Source organism: Pinus tabuliformis, chromosome 9 (assembly GCF_031772625.1).
Source record: "Pinus tabuliformis cultivar Carrire ecotype Pingquan chromosome 9, CPIR1, whole genome shotgun sequence".
In the NCBI taxonomy this organism is placed as follows: domain Eukaryota; kingdom Viridiplantae; phylum Streptophyta; class Pinopsida; order Pinales; family Pinaceae; genus Pinus; species Pinus tabuliformis.
In genome coordinates this window covers 1,854,121,829-1,854,143,532 of record NC_142307.1, presented here as the reverse complement: position 1 = coordinate 1,854,143,532, position 21,704 = coordinate 1,854,121,829, and positions in this window count along the sequence as shown.

Below are 21,704 nucleotides of genomic sequence, written 5' to 3'. Positions count from 1 at the left end.
GCCTAAGGCAGATTTAGTTGCTAACATATTCTTACCTCCATGATAAGAATCCGATTTGTAATGGGAAGATTTCTCTTTCCCCTTCTTTGCCTTAATCACTAAGGCATAGTTCTCTTTATCATATGTCTTTGATGAAGAGTCATCCCCGGTGTTCCTCCTGATCTCCTCCTTCATCAAATCCGACCACAGTCATTCCCAATCTCATAAATTCTCCCAACCATTAACATAGTCTTGATAACTATGCCAACTCTTTGGGAGTCCTAAAAGAGAAAGACTCACCATATCATCCTCAGAAACCATGATTCCAACACTTCCAATTTCATCACGACACTGAATGAACTTGGTCAAGTATTTTGGAATCGTCTCACCTTTCTCCATTTTGATTTTCGAAGTTTGTCCTTCAGTGCCAATTTCCTTGGTCACTGTTGTTCTAATACAAGTCCATCCATGTTTTCCACATAGGATACAAAGTTTCCTTGCCATGGAGACTCGAGACAATGTGATCTTGAACTTCCTCAAGGATTATCCTCCTCAACTTTGCCACACACTTCTTCCATTCAGCCAAATTATGTGCATCTGATGTTGCTTGCTTAGGAATTTCTTGATCAATGAATTCCTTCAAGCCATTATCCTATAGCACAACCTCCATTCTATCCCTCCAGGACATAAAATTTGAGCTTCCTTCCAAGGCATACTCAAGCCACAAACTGTAGAACTCCATTTGACGATCCTGAAGTATGTATTGCAAATTCAAATTTTACCTGTAACCCAAAACTCAAAACTTTGAAATCTCCTCTAGTATATTGTTCTCAGCTCTGATACCATGTAGAAAATCATATAGATTCATAAGCTCATGCAATGTACTAAAGCACAGGACAAGAATCTACTTCTACTTTCAACCAATGGAAGCCAATAGATCGATGAAAACAATATGAATAAGAAGAAGATAAATGAATGGCACATAACACAAGATGTATCTGGGGAAAGCCACTGCTCAAAACCCCGCTTTCCTAATGATAACAACACAATCTTGTAGAATAATATCTTTAGTATTATCCAGTAAGCCCTTGATCCCAAATTCAATGTCACACATAATATCATCCACCGGGATTTTCTTAGGAGCAAGGGAAAAATTTAATCCCTTCTCCAGAAGTTTAAAGACCGGAGGGGTAGAGGAAGAACTTGACAGGTTGACTACCTTATTATTATGAGAAAAAATATTATTATTATTATTATTATTATTATTATTATTATTAGTCGGTCCTACACTATTATTCCTATTATCAAACTCCAAAGAATGACCCTCATTCAAATTATTACAAGGGTTGCTAAAGGTCAAAAGAGAACATTTGGAATCAAACTCCAATGGTTTCCAATAATGGATACCACCATCAGGGAGAACATTGTTGTTAACTGAGATGGCAGAGGTAAAATGTTCACCGCTGATAGGGGAGGAGCATAAATATGGACAAGATGGGAGGCCACAAAGAGGAGACAAGGAGCAAGGATGGGAGTGGAGAACTGAGGACTGAGAAAGGAAATGGGTTGGGAAGGAATGGAGAGGGTCAACGGATAGGACAGGGTCAAGAATAACCACGACTTCGGATGGAGGTTTTATAGCTTGCGATACTTAGCCCTGACTGCATGGAATAGCTTCGATCACGAGGGATGAGCTATCAACTAGTGATGAAGCCTCTGAACAAGGAGGAAAAGAATAGGAACCGCCTAAACTGCATGATGAGGAAGGCAGACCTGCATCAACATATTGGAGAGGTTGAATCTTAATCAGATTTCCATGAGCCATGAAGTTACCCTGGGAACCGTCGACATCGCTTGAAGTATGCTGAAAAAGAAATCTCAGTGAATCGATAACCCTAGCTAGGGAGAAAACACCTTCTTAAGCCAGAAGAGAACCATAATTAATCCATGAGTGAAGTGCAGCAATTTGACTGAGACTAATCTTGTTGTTGGAAGAATCCCCAAAGGAGTTAGAAAGGCCACCATGAGCAGCGGTGCTCGATAACTTGAGAAATTTCGAAGCTCGCTTTTTCTTCCAAATATCCTCCAACCGTAGAGATTTAAGAGTCGAGCATGCATCGATCATTGCCCGTGGATTGGAAGAAATAATACCATAGAGCTCTAAATTTAAAGAGAGAAGATGTCGAGAGAACCGATATAGACCACTTCTTATTCTGTAAATCTCACACCGTAACATGGCAATACTTGCCTTCAGAAAAACACGTTGGTTTCTATGATTATTGAGGTGATGCTTAATTTGAGCAAACACATGAATGTTTGATGAATCCCTACACCTTTTAGCAAAAGGAAAATCTAATTTCATCTTCGAGACCTGTAAGCGTTCCCATTCAAAATGATGAACCTTAATTGCAACAACAAATATTTCTTGATGTGATTAGTATCAATTTTTTTTTCTTATGTTCTTAATTTGTTTGTCCATGATCTGATCAGTTGTGGCCTACTTAATTCAATTTGGGTTGAACTCTACTGGTGTCTGTTGCTTGAAAATCTATGATGTGTCCAATAATGGTGTAAATTATGGCTAAAGGTGATCCACATTGAATACTAGGTGTAGGCCAAGGAATGGGGGGATACTTACCTCAAAATTATTACCACCCATCACCTTGTGTTGGGAACAGGATCCCCAAAGAGCTAGTTTTGGGGCAGAAGGCCCAAATTTTGTAGTAAATATGTAAAGTCTCCGCATTTTGTGTTCACGGAGCGTGAAGAGGTCAAAGGGTTGTCTGCCCTTGTTTTGTGAAGTATCATGTCAGCTGTAAAGATCTACCCATGGTCCGCAGACCATGGGATTGTATAAGAAGGGAGTCTTAGAAGAGTCTAAGAGAAGGAGTAATAGTAATGGGAAGGAGGATTTTGGGGTAAGAAGTTCTAAGTGTTCTCGAGTCTTAGCGTAGGTAGAGGCTCTGCAGTTGAGTGCGCAAACCATAGTGTGGAAGTCTGCAACTGAGTGCACGGACCCCTGCAGCTGTGTGCGCAGGGTAGATAGAGTCTGTACTAAACTTGAGATATCAATAAACAGAATTATTCTGCAATCACTATGTATTTTGTCTCTATTTAATACATCTGATTATATTATGTTACGATTTGGGTTTACATTATAATGCTTATGTGATGCGCGGATGTATTTGATTATATCTGTTAATTGAATGCAAGCAAGAGTAAAGGATTATGCAAAGGTAACTATAAATGCATGGTAGATTAGGTAACACTTAAGATAAATTGGGAACTTATACAATAATGCAATCACAGAGGCGCGTAAGTGCCTAGACCTCGATTTAGGGCTTTGCGAAGATCAGTTGAGTAACTTCATGGAGGTACTGAAGGACGAAAGAGAAGGAACATCAATAAGCCCTAAGGGTTTATCAATCTGTACAAAGGCAAGATCAGGAAGTATAGATCGACATCACGACCATATCATGGTATGGAAACTTGGTTCCTGCATGTAGAATCTCCAAAATATCTTCAAAATATCATCCACTTTCACCTTTATTGCCACCATTTCACTCACATGTCGCAACTCCATAGCCATACAATCTTTCATTAGCCTCCATTTTCATGATTACATGGGGTTACCTTTGTGTTTTTCAAAAGTTAATGATTTCTAGTATTATAAGTGAATTAAATGGTTAAAACATAGAAAAAATACATACACCTGCTAATACTTAAAAGTGGCTTAAGTTTCATGACATGTGTAGGTCATTTGGAAGATCCCAAGGCACCCTTATGTGGCCTCCAATGCTCAAATTCGAATTCCCTTCAAGATATGGAAGAAGATTGGATAAAGGTCAAAGAGGATATGTGTCTCATCATTATCTATTTGAGTTGTAACTCTATGAGATTTACTAGGATCTATGGAGAGAATAATGGACCTCCATTAATGAGGTAGATTCTTATGTTTTGTATAAATAGGAGAGCCTCCTCCTTTCAAAGGCATGTGTAAATTTGGGGAAATGTTCATGTTTTGACTATAGAATTTGGATTTGACACCATGCTCATGAGTGATGTTCACTTTGATTTGGTTATGCTTGCATTTGGAGCCTCTCAACTTTCCACCTCTCATGCTTTTGGATTGGCCACCTACAATCTGTGAGATTTAATTTTTTTATATTTATTGTTCTTCATAGATTAATATTTATAGTTTTCATAGATTAAGATTTATTTCTTTCATATCTTTTCCTATGTGAGAGGTTAAGAGTGATTGTTTTTATTTGCTTTCTACATAGAAGTTAAGAGCAATTGTTTTTATTTGCTTTTATATCTTTTCATGTGTGAGAGGTTAAGAGTGATTGTTTTTATTTTCTTTCTACCTAGAGGTTAAGAGTGATTGTTTTTATTTGCTTTCTACCTAGAAGTTAAGAGCAATTGTTTTTATTTGTTTTCATGTCTTTTCCTGTCTAAGAGGTTAAGAATGATTGTTTTTGCTTTCATTTCTAAAAGAGTGGTGTGCTTTTCAATTCCTGCAAGTTTGGTAGATTAATATTTCAATTCCACACACTGTACTATAATTTCTTTTGAATTGATTATTGAATTAGAATAGGTGAATTTGGTTTGTCGTTATTTGGTTTCGTAGTTAGGTTGATCTAAATTGGAAGTTAATTTCTAGCATATATAGTGCATGCATGCTTCGCAAGTTTTACGAAACCCTCGGGTTGACAATTAAATGATAGGTAATTAATTTGCCTCAACATTTTGGCATCGTTGCCAGGGAAGTGTGCATAAGAACTAGCTTTCAGTCTAGAGTTCATTTTCAATTTTTTCCTAGATGCATGATTAAGACATGCAGATGCATAAATCATTTAGCTACATATCAATTTTTAATTTAAAAAAAAAAAAAAAAAATACAAACAAACAACAAACAAACCTCCAATCAACTACCACCCCCACTATATCACATGGTGCAGTAAGAGCCACACATCCACATCATGAATTCTTATTTTTGCAGGTAGAAGAGATGACAAAGGAGGATGAAGAAATGGATGGAGATCCTTTTGGATTTCTCATTCAAGAAACTGATGTCAATGTTCAAATGAAGAACATCCCTCCATCCGTACTTCCTAAATTCAAAGGTATGAGATCAGAAGACCCTAAAAATTTTCTTTTTGAATTTGAAATCATTTGTAAATCTTATGGCTACTCATTACACATTCAAAAATTGAATTTGTTTCCAGCAACATTGAAGGATAAATCTCTTAGATGGTTCATGACTTTAGGAACAAATTCTATACGCACATGGGATGATATGAAAAGAGTATTTTTGGAAAAATATAAAAATCATTACAAACACCATGACCTTAGAAATGAAATCTTTAAGATGAATCAAAAAGAGGATGAATATAGTATCAAAAGATCTAAAATGCATAATTTAGGATTAGACATATTAAAAACTCTCTTACTAAATGCTATAAATGATGAATGGATTGATGTTCTTAACCTGGTGGAAAAAGGAGATGTTTATCAATTTTCATTTCAAGATATTTGTGAATTGTGTAAGAACATATCAAGAGGAAAAGAAAAGTATGGAAGATCTCCTCAAGATCTAGTAATGACAAGGGAAAGTAAGTTGACAATGGGATTGGTAAGTCAAACTAAACTTAACAATTTGCTAAACATTCTTGGTTATTTAAATGAACAAATTGTGATGCTAAGAATGCAAAACAAGAAAAAAGTTGAAAATGTTGTTTTGCATGAATGTCCACTTGATAACGTTAAAATTTGTAAAATTTGTGCAGGGTCACATGCTACTAAAGATTGCCCATCATTAACAGGGTTAAAGGCAGTTTACCAAAAGGATACTGGAGTGAATCAAGCTCCAAGAGGACCATGGCAGCCTCATCAACGCAATATGATACAATATCCTTGTGCACAATTTCAGGGTTATGCACAACATAATTTGCAAACATCTTTGCTTTGGCAACCTTGGCCATCTCAATCCCAATCTCAAAACCAATCTTGGAAACAGGATTGGGAAGAGACTTACAGAGGAAATCCACCATATACTCAATCTTTCCCTCACTATCGTCAATACCAATATCAATGTTATCCATACCATTCACCTCCACCACAACGTCAGTTTCAACCTCAGTTAATCTCAATTCAACCTATCCCATTACCTGCACAACCATTTTGAATCCCCAACAATAAAACACCTCAATCCACTTACAATGTTGAGATATTGCAAAATGATTATCTAGCTGTCATTGAAGAACAAAAACCAGAAGAATCATGGATGCTTGTCGATAAAGAGCAGTTGCTGGAACCTGAGATTGAAAAGTTTCATGCATGCCTATTGTTGGATTCTATGAATGGAGATCAAATATCTGAGGACTTACATGGCATGATAAAAGGAAGCCAAGGAAGACAAGATTATATTGAATCTTGGTTCAAGACAGTCATTGGATCCCAGTATTCCATTCTTCAGTATCTTCTGACATCATCTCAATCAAGACAGTTTGTCTCTCATACATGGGTACGTATCAACGAATATATTTCAAACCTGCATATGAGTATATATATCATTTTGTTACATACATGGCTCCATTGGAAACATTCATATACTTAAAAATAAAATAAAAAATCGACTAGATAAATTAGGAAAAATAAAATCAAGTTTGATTGCATTTTTTTTCATTAACATCATAAATATTTTCAATAAATTGATGTTTTGATTTTAAATAATTAAAAAAAAAATCATGTTTTTGAATAAGGGAAATGTAAATTTTTAAATAAAAATTATCAATTCTTTTTTAAGAGAATTAAGAAACTGACTATTTAGGCTCTCATGCGACTTGTAAAAAAAATTGTGTTAGCTTAGTATCCATCATAATAAAAAATTCATATATAAATCTTGCTTCAAATTGCTGCATATTTATTCCTTTTTTGAGGAGCTACAGAAACGACTCGTTTCTACAGCCAAGCCTGATTTGATTCTGCATCCATCACTATCCAACTCCTGGAAAACTTTCTCCTATAAGAACTATGTCTGCAAAAAAATATTGAACTTATCAGTGACAGTCCACTTGCGACCATGTTGAAAGAATTCAAACAGTTGAAGAAAGAATATCCTGATAGGAGCATCATAGGCGAAAACTCGAAGGATCCATCTAAAAAAAAACATGATATGTAAGCCAATCTTGACACACTATGGCCTGAACCTTGTGTAGAGGGTTATTCAACCCCGGGTGGATATTCTTCAAAAGTTGTGCATCCAAATGATTATCCAAGATAGTTGTGTTTTCATTTTTTTCTTCACACACCTGGGGATGATCCAAATAGTATCCAGATCACTGTGTTTTCATTTTTATTCTTCATACACCTGGAGATGATCCAAATGGCTATAAGTTGAAGCCAGACTTACCCTTGCATACTTCTACTCATCATCATCCATGCTTGGTGGTGGACATGAAAAATCCAGCAAGTAATTTTTTGTTTACATGAGCATTTGCTAGAATGCGTAAGAGCTCTAAAATGTCATTTTTTAAACACAATTTCTGGCCAAATTAAAATTCATTTCTAAAAAATAAAACGTGGGTTTTTCTCAAAATGGGGTCAATTATAAAACCCATGAACTATTTTTTCACACTTGTAACAGATTGGGAGTATTTTGGGCTCTTTGGAGCCTCATTTTCGAGATTTCGGGAAAAAACGGGTTTTTAATTAATGAACAAAAATAGTTGCTGCCATTCGATTTTCTCCTGCAAACAATCTGCCAAGAATCAGGGAGGCCGATGGAGTGAAAGAAGTTAGATCCGGCCAAGATGCACGCACCACTTGCTGGCTATTAGTTGAGGGATTTCCGCCATCAAATGAGGATACAGACACTATCCTTAGCTTTGATTTTATTTTTCAGTTGGCGTTTAAAACGATCTATGACTTTCAGTTCATCAAATATTTGTTGTTATTCTTGTACCAACATCTGTTTCTCCAAAATTTGAATACCAACCATTCCAATCAATCTCTCGGTATGAATCAAAGAGACCACTTTCGAAGCCCACATCAGCGTTTTCTTCTGCAGCTGCACTTTTCATGTGGTAGAAGTAAAGCCGAGGGCACTCTTGCAGAAGTTCAATAAAGTTGAGATCAAATCCTTATTTGCTGGAAGGTGTTGGTATAAAATTCAGATCTGTTCCTTCCAAAAATGCCAAACATTCTTATACAAGAGAATTCCTATTATCTTTCGGTGAATTGGACAGTTGCAATAAGAAGCCAAGTGGGCTTGATTCTCTGATTCTGAAAAATAATGTCGTGGAAGGAGTAAATACTACACCATCGTCTTCAACAAGAGGCTTGATTCGCATAGATAGTGATGGCGAAATCTATAAAGAGGCATCAAAGTGTACAAAGATATTTCGAGAGAGTATAAAGTAGTGGAGGAACTCTTTGCATCGGATCGAAACATGGAAGCAGTTCGTGACAAAGATTGAACTTTTGATAAATACGAGCAAGATGGGATCTATTCTAATAATTCAAGATCGCCATCAAGGCCTTTGCAGCTACCAGGGAGATGAAGGTTGTGCAGATCTGATGGAAAGCTACAGAAACTACACAATTCTGCAGCTGAACCACAATTTTGCAGCTGAAAAACAATTATGCAACTATGTATTTAACTCAATGATCTACTTGTCAACAATGCATTCTAATCAGAAACTCATGATCAACATGCCACATCATCTTCCTACTTCATCCTTCACATCAACATCATGTTCCCATGCCACACTTAAGCATGACAATTTTCACTATTTCACCCAAAATTCAAATCATCCTAACTTTCTCATACGACATTGGATTTTGACGATTCAAGCGTCGTTGGAAAGATATCGATGAAATATACACAATGAGAAAGATTTAAAAATAATTTGAAATACTGAAAGAATGAAGAAATTGCTGACAAGACATGACAGGTAACCTGAGGCACTAGTTTCAAAACAGGTAAAAATTCATTTGATTTTATTTCGTGAATTTGTTTTATTAGTACCAATTCTCAGTTTTTTTGTGTAAATGTCATAAATAGAGAGATTAATCACCTCTCTCTTTTGATAATCTTACATTTCATTGCAGAAAAAGTACTAAGTTTTTGCAGGTTCCGGGAAGATAAATAGACGAACAAAAACAAACAGTGTCTCTGACGTCAATTTGCGCTCTGTGGACTGATGCTGAAAGGGCCAATAGTGTATGGATTTGCTTGGCTGACTAATGTTGAACCTAGGTCAGGGCCCATCAAGCCAACAAATAGTTCTGTTGTCGGGACCGGGATCTGCATGAGAGATGTGTGATGTCATATCATTGGAATCTAACTAAGAAACAAATTGAAACTTGTTTGGATAGAATGATCCACAAATTCATGCCCACGATTGATGAAAGAACAGTGGTTGGACAGATACTTGTACACAGAAATACACGAAACCTTCTTATGTTCCTTCCCGGTTGAGTTATACGAGTGGATAACGAAGTTGGCAGACAGTCAAGGAAGGTGGAGGCTTGACAAGCCGATTGTTTGGACACTGGAGCTAGTACGAAGGTTAGAAGCTTCTGAAGATAAGATTGCGCGTGTTGTCGACCATTGCCTCGACCGCATCATAGGAGGATTTGTGACCGAGCTCGCGGTTGATACCTCTGTCAGTTACAGTGAAGCAGAGCGCTACTTCTTCAAGGGACCATGAGGTAAGTATTTGAAATCACTGAATACTTGGATTAAGATGCTCTTATGTGAATAGCGGGTTATGTAGTTACCTTGATGTTTGGAGCTACACGAAGCGGAAAACCTTTCAGGGATGAAGGAAGAAAAGGTCCTGAGTATAACCCACTGATTGGACTCCCTTTAAGTGACGACAAAGGGACACCACAGATTTCTCCCCTGAGCGCTAGTTAGTTGATAAGACAAGGGTTCCTGCGAATACCTACACCACCTCTGCCCTCATCACATCCATCCACACCACCTCCATCCTCGCCTCCACCACTCACCCTCTCACCCACACCACCACCACCTCCACTGTTCAATATGGCGAACTTCGTAAAACTACCTGTATTCAAGGGCATAAGGAATGAGGACCTGGACCAATTTTGGTTCGTCATAAAGGCTGTATGGGAAGCTCAGGGCATTGCGGATGATCACATGAAGAAGGCGACGTTGGTTAGTGCTTTATAGGATCACACGCTAACCTGGTAAATCAAGTACTCTAATGACAACCAGGTAGCTATGCTGGCGGAGATCCTGACTGCGCAAAATTAAGAGTTCAGTAGGCCTAATTCTGAAGCGCAGTCGATTGTGGGATTCAAGGAAATCACGATGAAACTAGGTGAGACCCCTTGGGAGTTAGATCAAAGATTGAAATGTAAAATCTGCGATGTCAATATGAATTTGACGGATGATAAAAACAGTGAATGGTTCGTGGCTTCACTCCTACCTCATCTAAGGATTGCACTGTCACAATAGAAGATTACGACTCAGGTAGAAGCCTTGGAGATTCCAATGAGACTACACAAAATGCTGATGCAAGATCCGAATCTAGGGGTTCGGGAGATTCATGCACAGTTGCAAAACCTTTGTCTCGAAATGCAAAGTCTGAAGCAGGACAAAACTTCTCGGCTGAAGGCGCGCGAAGAGGTTTGGTGCATAAAATGCATGGGTCAGGGGCATGACAAGGATCACTGCCTAGTTTTTGTGAACTACGTTGCATCAGGAGGAACAACGCCTCTACGACCAGAGGCTGCAGCAGGGCCAAGTGCAGGGCCTGCGCTATGATGTTCTATATGTTAGGTAGTAGGGAAACATACGACTGATAATTTCCATTTGCTATATAAATTTGTACAAACACCACAGCAATTATTATGTAATTTCTATCAATCAGTAGGCCATGACAAGTGGAATTGTCGAAGTTACAAATTGATGATGGATAAGACACCCGCATATAGAATGCAGACAGAAACGCGACCTCCAGAACAAGGCATTGGGAGAACGCGAGGTGAATATCAAGAGCGTAGCTGAGGCCGAGGTGGAGGAGGGCCTGGGAGAGGTCAAGGACAGTTGATTTGTTACAATTGCAGAGGCCCAAGACACTACGCGAGGGACTGTCTGAATCTGGCGCGATTGTCATGCCGCTACTGTACTCAGTTTGACCATGCGACTAAGGATTGCCCAATATTATTGGCTAAGATTCGTGAAAAGGGGGCCCAACCTCTATAGCTGACGCAGAACCTCCAAATAATGAGGGTTGAGCCTCACGAGGAAGCCCCTAAGGTAAACATTATGCTGTGGAGCGGAACCACGACTAGGGAGGATAAAGGAAGCAGCCTGCAAAAGGTGTATAGGTCCGGAAAGCACCAGAGAAGGAGACTGGATTTGATTTAGAGCACGGAAAAGAAACATTTATGGAGATGAAGAAAATCTTTGTTGAGGCCTCTACCTCCGGAATTCAGGAGAAACCAGTTGACGAAATAGACCCGTCCGTGCTTACCACATTCTTAGAGACCTACATGAAGCTACTCTATGACAGTAAGGTTGTGAAGGGCCTATGGGAATTGATCAATCGATACACTGGTAAGGATAGTGCTACTAGTGAACTACACATGGTCAGGAATCTTGGCAAGCACAAGGCAAGGACCGAGCGGGAGATGAGACTCTCCACACAGATAGGGGAATACGAGATGGACCAAGTTATCCTGGATCTGGGGTCCGACGTGAATGGGGAGACTTGCACTCCAGTGGTCTCCGATACAATTAAGGATGGCAAATCAGGAGCAAATTATCCCAATGGGGAGGCTGCAAGGGGTCAAAGTTGACATTGAGGGTGCAAGCGTGCTGGTGGATTTTGAGGTAATAGAGATTGTAGATGATAGAATTCCCTACCCTATGCTCCTTGGAATCGATTGGGCCACTGACATGAATGGGGTAATCAACCTGAAGAATCAAAAGATGATATTTGAAAACAAGTCGCTCTGCATAGTGGTGCCACTGGATCCCACGAAGGGACTGCGCTATACAGAACTAGTCTAAGGTTATGAAAGTGATGACAATCTAGACCAGATTTACAAGATAACGGCGCGAGACTAGGATTGGGTGAATCTGACAGTGGACAGACGCATTGCATGGGATCGCGAAAGCTCTTGCACATCAAATTTGGATTAAGAATTGGAGCATTGGTAGAACTGGCTGCATGAAGTCTCAACGCTGCGTTGTAATATGATGACCAAATCACTACACTGTGTGTCATCCGAAGTTAGGAATCTACCTCATTATGATGGGATAACTGATGTTGATTGCTTTTTGGATACATTTGAAAGATAAGTACTGGAGAGACATTGCTTCCAGGCCTTGGACTGGGTACTATGCACTACGCCTGCAAGATGGTGGGGTACGCACAAGGATAGCTTTAGTGATTGGTGTGACTATAGGAGGATGATGAGAATACGTTTTAGGCAACCAAAATTACAGATGACAGATAAGTATGACGGACGAGATGACCTGCATGATCACCTAGCTAAATGGAATAAGGCTTATGGCACGGAGCCCCAGCCTGAATGGGTGCATCTGTTTTGTCATACCCTGGGCATCATACCAATGAATTGGTACTTGGAAACTGAGCTTCGCCATGGCATGGAGGAATGACACATCCTACACCAGGGATTTTTAATGACGTTTAGCTTTGAGGATGGGTTTGACTATATTGACGCAGTGCTACAGGAGGTTAAAGCAGTGATCTTTAGGATACCACAAGATCCTTTGGACCTGATCCAACCTGATTGGACTACCCAGTTGAGCCATGCACTAGAATGATATAACATGACCGTCGAAGAAGAAGACAAGGATCCCCGAAAAGTTAATATTCCAGAAACTGAACGTCACTGTGAGGTTGAAGATCCACAAATAGAGGATCCTGACATAACCGCACCGCTGAAAACTAGGCAGGTCATGTTACAGGGAAAAGTGTCTATTTAGAACTGCTCTATCCCACTAAGGTGTGACAGCTACCTTAGAAACAAATAGAGAAAAGCTACTTTTGTATTTCCTTTATGAATTATAGATAGGGAGGAATAGAAAGAACCAACCTGTGTCTTGCGTTAATCCTTTGATTCGATCCCTCTCTTCTTCGATAGTTTCCAGCTACCTGCTCACTAGCACGCCCAGCTTCACAAAGTACCTGCAAGATCACAGAAGCATAGCACTATACAAAGACATGGATCTATATTCATAAACAACTTAGGATCAGATTTAAATTGACCATACAAATGTAACAAGCATCAATGATACAAAAGCATGGAGGAAAACTCAAATAGCTTTTATTGATAAACAAGAAAAGATCCAGGAGGAGTTACAACCAGTGGTTCCGACCCAGCATCAACCTCCCAGCAAAGAAGCCCCTCTTCACCTCAAACAAAGCATAGATCACCCAACAATCTGATGTTTGTCTCTAGAAACCAACAGCAATTCCTTACAATATGCAAAATTCCAGCCTCTGGATCTCTGGGATGAGGGATCCATATATAGATATCTGTAAGGGGGATGAGTCAGCTTGTGATTTGATTAGTGTCTTCTCTTTGTCAGTTCTTGCTTCCACTTGGAGACTGAGGGCCTCTTACTCATCCTTGGTCGAATTCAGTGAGGCAAGTGTCACAGGAGAAGATTCTGGAAGCTTCCATTGTCTCTCCACCTCGCGGAATGACACTGCCATTTGTCATTTCTCGCCCATCACACCCCACAGAAGGGAGTTTGCAATGCAATGCACCCTCACAGTGCATTTGGGTGAGATGCAACGCACCTAGCCAGTGGAGCAGCTGCAATGATCCTGTTTTGACCAATTATGAGCAGTTTCTGGTGGAGAACTTCTGGGAGAAGCTGTAATCTGTTGACCTTGTTCCTTTAGGGGTTAGAACAATACTTTTAGGGATTTAGGAGCCCTTGGTTTATGGACATTTCATGCTTGGAGTTGTAGGGCACAAAAATGTCTATAACAGTTGCCCCCTAAAGTATAAGGCCGTTAACCTTTTGGTGTCGGGTGAAATACTTTATTATGAGGATCCGAAGTTCTTTTAATGCTGGGAGGAGACCTGTAATAAGATACAATACAATACATTATCCTCATAATCTTTTCATGATCTAGCTGAGGCGGGCATTCCCATGCTCAGCTTTATAAATTCATTTTCATGTACATAGGACAGACAACCGTCTGAGTGTAGACTGATGATTCTGATAGAGCCATCATCCTTTTGGTAGGATGATTATCTGTGCTGCAATGCTGTACATTTAATGTCTTTATTTCTATGAACATATATCGCAGCCCGGATGGATGAAACTAGATCTGGGGTCTTCAATCTCGTCCGATCTTCACTCGAAGTACAAGTCGATCCATGTGAGAAATGTTCTGAAGTCGAACATGGAAAGACATAGCTTGATTACCAGTCAATGATGTAAACTGTTAACAAGCGCGAGAGGAATCACTGATAATGATAATGACCCTCAAGGTACTGCAGTACAATTCACGTGGTGTGAATAAAGGACTTGGCATCGAACACCACGCAAAATCTTTCGGTCGAAGGCCATTGATGTAAACCTGTCGCCGGAAGTGAGAAACTTGCCATTGAGGCATGCAAGCTTCAAAGTACTGAATGGGGTGTTCCTAGATCAACTTCTTGGATAATGAGCTGATGTCGATAAGAAGTGATCCGTCACAGGAGGGCCTTAATGAAACCCACATCAATGACACGGAGTGGAGCAAATGATTTTGATGGAGGTGAAAACGATCTGGTGATATAAGGTTCAGGATGGCGGTCATGAAAGAATGGAGTATAATGTATGGTAGTGGGTGAGACACAGGTGACTTCTCTGGATGACTTCTCTTGAACATATCGGCGACATTGATGATCCAGGTGGATATTGGTGGCCACCTCCCAAGTCCACCTGGACCCCCACCATTGTCTTTCTCAGCATTTTCAGTTTCCTTAATTGTAGCACAACTTACTATTTTTAGCAGTTTTTCGGGTCCTGAACTTCCGGAGCCGTTTTGAGGCCCTAAACGACGTTTTTTGGGGAATCCGGGGGCAACATGGGTCCATGGAATGGACCGATGTTGCTCGTTCCAACAATGATAGTGCTCGGATAGATCTTTCTAATGAGCTATTGTATGCGTCAAACGGAGATCATATGCCAAAGTTACGACCCCGGGAAGATGATGTACCAATTTACCCCAAACGGGGCCCACAGTTTGGCGTTTCATCTCCTAGGGTTAGGTTTTGGAATGTTAAGGGTTTTTCCATTATTTCTCAACAATAAATAGGCCTTCGAGCCTCATTGTAACACAGTTCAGAGGCATGTAGCCATCACATCTCTTCTCAGAGATAAGCTTCCATCGCCCTAGCTGGTTTATTTCCATTTCTAGTTGTAAGCATATTTCAGTATTTTCCATTACTGAAATGAAGTATTATTTCCGCTGCATCTTTGTGTATATGGTTATCTCTGTAATTCGTTGCGTTCTTGTTTAAATCCGGATCAGTGGTATCAGAGCGGTCTGCTTTTTTCTCTGTTTTTCTTTGCATGTCCCCAACAAGGTCGGGATATAAGGAGTTAGGGCTTGAAGTGGTTGAACCTTTGCAAGACCAGCCTCGCAAATCCCGACGGCCTCCCATGGCGGACGAGAAGAAAGACGAGGGGGCAGGAGATCCCATCAAAATCTTGCTCGAAGAAGCCCTCGAGCGACAACGGAACACGATGATGGACAGCTTTGCCCAAATCCTTCAGCGGCTACCCAGAAGCGGCGCATCGGCTTCCAGCAGCTCCTCTGGAAACGCCACACCCTTTAAGGTACAAGTTAATTTTGAAATCCCCATATTCGAGGGTCAGATAGACGTCGATGCCGTAGATAAATGGTTAAATCTGCTAGAGGGTTATTTTTCTGTTCATGAATTTTAGAGTCGGGAAAAGATTGTTTTTGCTCTTCTCAAAGCAGCCCCCCACGTCAAGGACTGGTGGGAAACCTACTGCGAGCAGAAGGATGAAAGTACTGGCTCACTATTTTCAGCCGCACCCACCTAGGATTCGTTCCGGGATTCCATCAAGGAGCAGTACTACCCTGTCGGAAGCTATGAGGATGAATACATAAAGTGGACCACGCTGCGGCAGGGAAGGGACCAAGACGTGCCGGAGTTCACCAATCTTTTCCATACCCTTCGCACAAAGTTGGGTATCAAGGATTCGGAGCAACATTTGATACTCAAATACCGTGGCTTCCTGCACAAGTACATCCCGGAAGAAATACAATTCCTAAACATCCCCTCGCTCGGCGCAGCATACCGATATGCCGTCAAGGTCGAGCAGAAGTTTAAACAAAAGAAGCGAGACTTTGGATCGGCGAATCCAAAGCAGGGGAAAGGTGCCCCTAAACCACAGAACAAAGGACAGAGCCAAGGCGGGACAACCCAAGACAACCAGCCGAAGCTGCAAGCAAAGAACAACGCCGCGAAGCCGAGAAAGGACACTGGAAAATGGTGCGAGTTCCATAAGAGCTCCACTCACAACACAAGTGAGTGTCGGGCCAAGCAGTCACTGGTGGCTGAGCTAAAGGTTTCAGAATCAGATGCATGTTCCGACTCTGAGTCAGAACCCGATAAGGGGTATGAAAAAGGGAAGCAGATCATTGATGCGGATCCTAGCGCCACTGTTGCTACCGCAAAGATCCAGAAAAATGAACCCGAAGATCCAGAGGAGGAGGAGCGTCTCTTCCACTCCCAGATGTGGGTAAAGGGCTCCCCGATACAGTTCATTGTTGATAGCGGGAGTCAAAAGAACCTCATTTCGTAGAGGTCGTGAAGCGGTTGGGCTTACCGACCACAGCACATCCACAACCATACACCATTGGGTGGCTTCACCAAGGGCGAGATCTTCGCGTGAGCCAGCAGTGTCACCTTCCATACAACATCAAGCCCTTCACGGATGAGGTATTGTGTGACATTGCTCCCCTTGAAGTTTGTGATGTATTACTAGGACAACCATAATTGTGGAAGCGACATGCTGTGTATGAATCAAGGTCCCATGCTGTTATTATTACATTGGGAAATAAGTTGTTCAGGATACCAGAGGTAGCACCACCTGCCACCATCTCTTTGATTACTACAAAACAATGCAGTAAGATCATTTCCAAAACCAGGAAATTTGTTTTCCTGATCATACGCCCTCAAGGGAAGAAGAAGACAGTGGTCGCGGCCTCCAAACGGGGTCCCTCTGCACGACAGCTATAGATGGACAAGATTGTGGAGGAGTACGAAGACATCTTCACCTCTCCGGCAGGGGTTCCTCTACACTGTCAAGTCAAGCACTCCATTGATCTGACCCCAGGTGCGTCGCTACCCAATGGACCAATTTATCGGCGCTCCGTTCTGGAGAACAATGAAGTCAAGAGGCAGATTCAGGAGCTCCTGCAGAAAGGTCACATCCCTCCAAGTTCATCGCCATGTGGGAGCCCGATCATGTTGGTACAGAAGAAGGATGGGACGTGGAGACTTTGTATTGACTATCGGGCGCTGAACAAGATCACTGTCCGTAATAAGTACCCGATCCCGCGGGCGAAATATTTCAGCAAGATCGATCTGAAGTCAGGATATCACCAGGTACCAATCGAACCCTCAGATGTGTGGAAGACTGCCTTCAAATCCAAGGAGGGCCTCTTCGAATGGTTGGTCATGCCTTTCGGATTGATGAATGCTCCTGCAACCTTTATGAGGCTAATGGATGACATCTTGCGGCCATTCACCAACTCCTTTGTAGTAGTATACTTGGATGACATTCTGATCTTCAGCCAGAGTTGGGAAGAGCACCTCCACCACATCCGACAGGTTCTCCAAACACTGCGGCAACACAAGCTATGTGCCAATTTGGAGAAATGCACTTTTGGCATGACCGAGGTTCAGTATCTGGGATACATCATTGATGAACATGGGGTGCATGTCGATCCAGCCAAGGTCCAAGTCATTCGGGATTGGCCCTCTCCAACCACTCTAACAGAGCTCCGCAGCTTTCTAGGTCTTGCCAACTTCTACCGCAGGTTTGTGTTAGGGTTTTCTCATATTTCTTGGCCCTTGAGTCAAGTCACCAAGGGAGGGGCGAAAGAAAAATTCTTTTGGTCTGAATCTCAACAAAAGGCATTCAGGGAGTTGAAGGATTGCCTCTGCACGGCACCAGTGCTTGCGTTACCAGATTTTCAACAACCATTTGAGGTCGAGACAGATGCCTCTGACTATGCTATTGGGACAGTCCTTACTCAACATGGACATCCAGTGGCATATCACAGTGAAACGTTTTCAGACACAATCCAGAAGTACCCCACTTATGATAAAGAGATGTATTCCATTGTACAGGCCTGCCGACAATGGAAGCATTACATTTTGGGGAAGGAAACGGTCATCCACACAGACCACCGACCCCTGCAGTTCATACAGACCCAAGGGAAATTGCAGAATGATCGCCATCAGAAGTGGTCTACATACCTGCAACAGTTTCACTTGAATATCAAGTATAAAAAGGGCACCACCAATAATGTTGCAGATTGCCTCAGTCGACCACCGATCATGGCGCTGACCACCATGCTCAACTCTTGTGGGCACGAGACTTCAGATTGGCCACTTCTCTACAAAAGCGACCCAGAATTCGGCCACACATACCAGACACTCTTGGAGGGTCAACATGTTGCAGACTTTCACCTCCAGGATGCCCTATTATGCCACCTCGGTCACCTTTGTGTTCCTTCAAGCGAGCGTGCCAAGATCATTTGGGAAGCACACTACAGTCGGGCTGCTGGGCATTTCGGGGTCGAGAAAACAGTGGCAGTACTGCAAAATTATTTCTATTGGCCGAATCTTCGACAGGATGTTGGGAAGTACATCCGATCATGTACTGCCTGTGCCATTGCCAAACCGACCATTAAGAAGCAAGGCCTCTATACCCCGTTGCCTACCCCTAGTCGACCTTGGGAATCCATCTCCATGGATTACATGTCAAGCCTCCCTTCCACTAAGCATGGAAATGACTGTGTTTTTGTGGTCGTCGACAGGTTCTCGAAGATGGCCATTATGGTGGCCTGCAAGAAGAATATCACAGCAGAAGCCACTGCTAAACTCTTCTTTGAACGAGTGTGGGTGCACTTTGGGATCCCACAGTCTATCATCTCAGATCGGGACAGTCGATTTCTCAGCACATTTTGGTCCAGTCTCTGGTCAATGCTGGACACCAAACTCACGAAGTCCACAGCCTTCCATCCTCAAACTGATGGCCAGACAGAGGCTGTCAATAGGATGATTGTGCACATTCTGCGCATGTATAACTCAAAGCATCCACGCACATGGGACGAGAGCCTCCCCTATGTTCAGCACAGCTACAACCGAGCTCTTCACAGCTCCACTGGCCATAGCCCTTTTCAGGTGGGTTTGGGATTCCAACCACTATACCCCATTGATGTGGCCATGCCACTTGCAGCTACTCACATGAATTCAGCTCATGTCCAGTCCGAAACAGATAAGGCCACCAGCTTCATTGAGCGCATCCAACATATTCGCCAGCAGGTCCATGACATTCTTGAGAAATAAAATGCCAAGTACAAGCAGCGACATGATCAACATCGGGTGCCACACAAGTTTCAGGTGGGCGACAAAGTCTGGTTGCATTTGCAAAAGGAACGCCTTACTGGAGCCTATTGGAAATTGAGACCACTCCGATATGGTCCTTACACCATTACTAAGGCTATGGGAGACAATGCATTTGAGCTCAGCATTCCCCCATTCCTTGGCCTGCACCTAGTGTTCAATGTGGACTGCCTTCAGCCATACTTTCCACCATTGCTAGACACATCCGACATTGCAGAACAGCTCAAACCCACAGAATTAAATCCAGATTGCATGGAACAAGCTGCAACTGATCGAATCATGGACACACAGATCAAGAACACTCGCCAACAGAATATCCAACTATATCGAGTTGTCAAAGCAAGCCAACTCCTTCAGCAGGGCAAGTGGCTCACCAGGGAACAAGTTCAGCAGAAGTTTCCTCATCTCATGGAGAAGCTCAACGCAATGGGGACCATTGCTTCCAAAGGGGGAGGAATGATCCAGGTGGATATTGGTGGCCACCTGCCAAGTCCACCTGGACCCCCACCATTGTCTTTCTCAGCATTTTCAGTTTCCTTAATTGTAGCACAACTTACTATTTTTAGCAGTTTTTCGGGTCCTGAACTTCCGGAGCCGTTTTGAGGCCCTAAACGACGTTTTTTGGGGAATCCGGGGGCAACATGGATCCATAGAATGGACTGATGTTGCCTGTTCCAACAATGATAGTGCTCGGATAGATCTTTCTAATGAGCTATTGTACGCATCAAACGGAGATCATATGCCAAAGTTACGACCCCGGGAAGTTGATGTACCAATTTACCCCAAACGGGGCCCATAGTTTGGCGTTTCATCTCCTAGGGTTAGGTTTTGGAATGTTAAGGGTTTTTCCATTGTTTCTCAACAATAAATAGGCCTTCGAGCCTCATTGTAACACAGTTCAGAGGCATGTAGCCATCACATCTCTTCTCAGAGATAAGCTACCATCGCCCTAGCTGGTTTATTTCCATTTCTGGTTGTAAGCATATTTCAGTATTTTCCGTTAATGAAATGAAGTATTATTTCCGCTGCGTCTTTGTGTATATGGTTATCTCTGTAATTTGTTGCGTTCCTGTTTAAATCCGGATCATTGGTATCAGAGCGGTCTGCTTTTTTCTCTGTTTTTCTTTGCATGTCCCCAACAAGGTCGGGATATAAGGAGTTAGGGCTTGAACTGGTTGAACCTTTGCAAGACCAGCCTCGCAAATCCCGACGGCCTCCCATGGCGGACGAGAAGAAAGACGAGGGGGCAGGAGATCCCATCAAAATCTTGCTCGAAGAAGCCCTCGAGCGACAACGGAACGCGATGATGGATAGCTTTGCCCAGATCCTTCAGCGGCTACCCAGAAGCGGCGCATCGGCTTCCAGCAACTCCTCTGGAAACGCCACACCCTTTAAGGTACAAGTTAATTTTGAAATCCCCATATTCGAGGGTCAGATAGACGCCGATGCCGTAGATAAATGGTTAAATCTGCTAGAGGGTTATTTTTCTGTTCATGAATTTTAGAGTCGGGAAAAGATTGTTTTTGCTCTTCTCAAAGCAGCCCCCCACGTCAAGGACTGGTGGGAAACCTACTGCGAGTAGAAGGATGAAAGTACTGGCTCACTATTTTCAGCCGCACCCACCTGGGATTCGTTCCGGGATGCCATCAAGGAGCAGTACTACCCTGTCGGAAGCTATGAGGATGAATACATAAAGTGGACCACGCTGCGGCAGGGAAGGGACCAAGACGTGCCGGAGTTCACCAATCTTTTCCATACCCTTCGCACAAAGTTGGGTATCAAGGATTCGGAGCAACATTTGATACTCAAATACCGTGGTTGCCTGCACAAGTACATCCAGGAAGAAATACAATTCCTAAACATCCCCTCGCTCGGCGCAGCATACCGATATGCCGTCAAGGTCGAGCAGAAGTTTAAACAAAAGAAGCGAGACTTTGGATCGGCGAATCCAAAGCAGGGGAAAGGTGCCCCTAAACCACAGAACAAAGGACAGAGCCAAGGCGGGACAACCCAAGACAACCAGCCGAAGCTGCAAGCAAAGAACA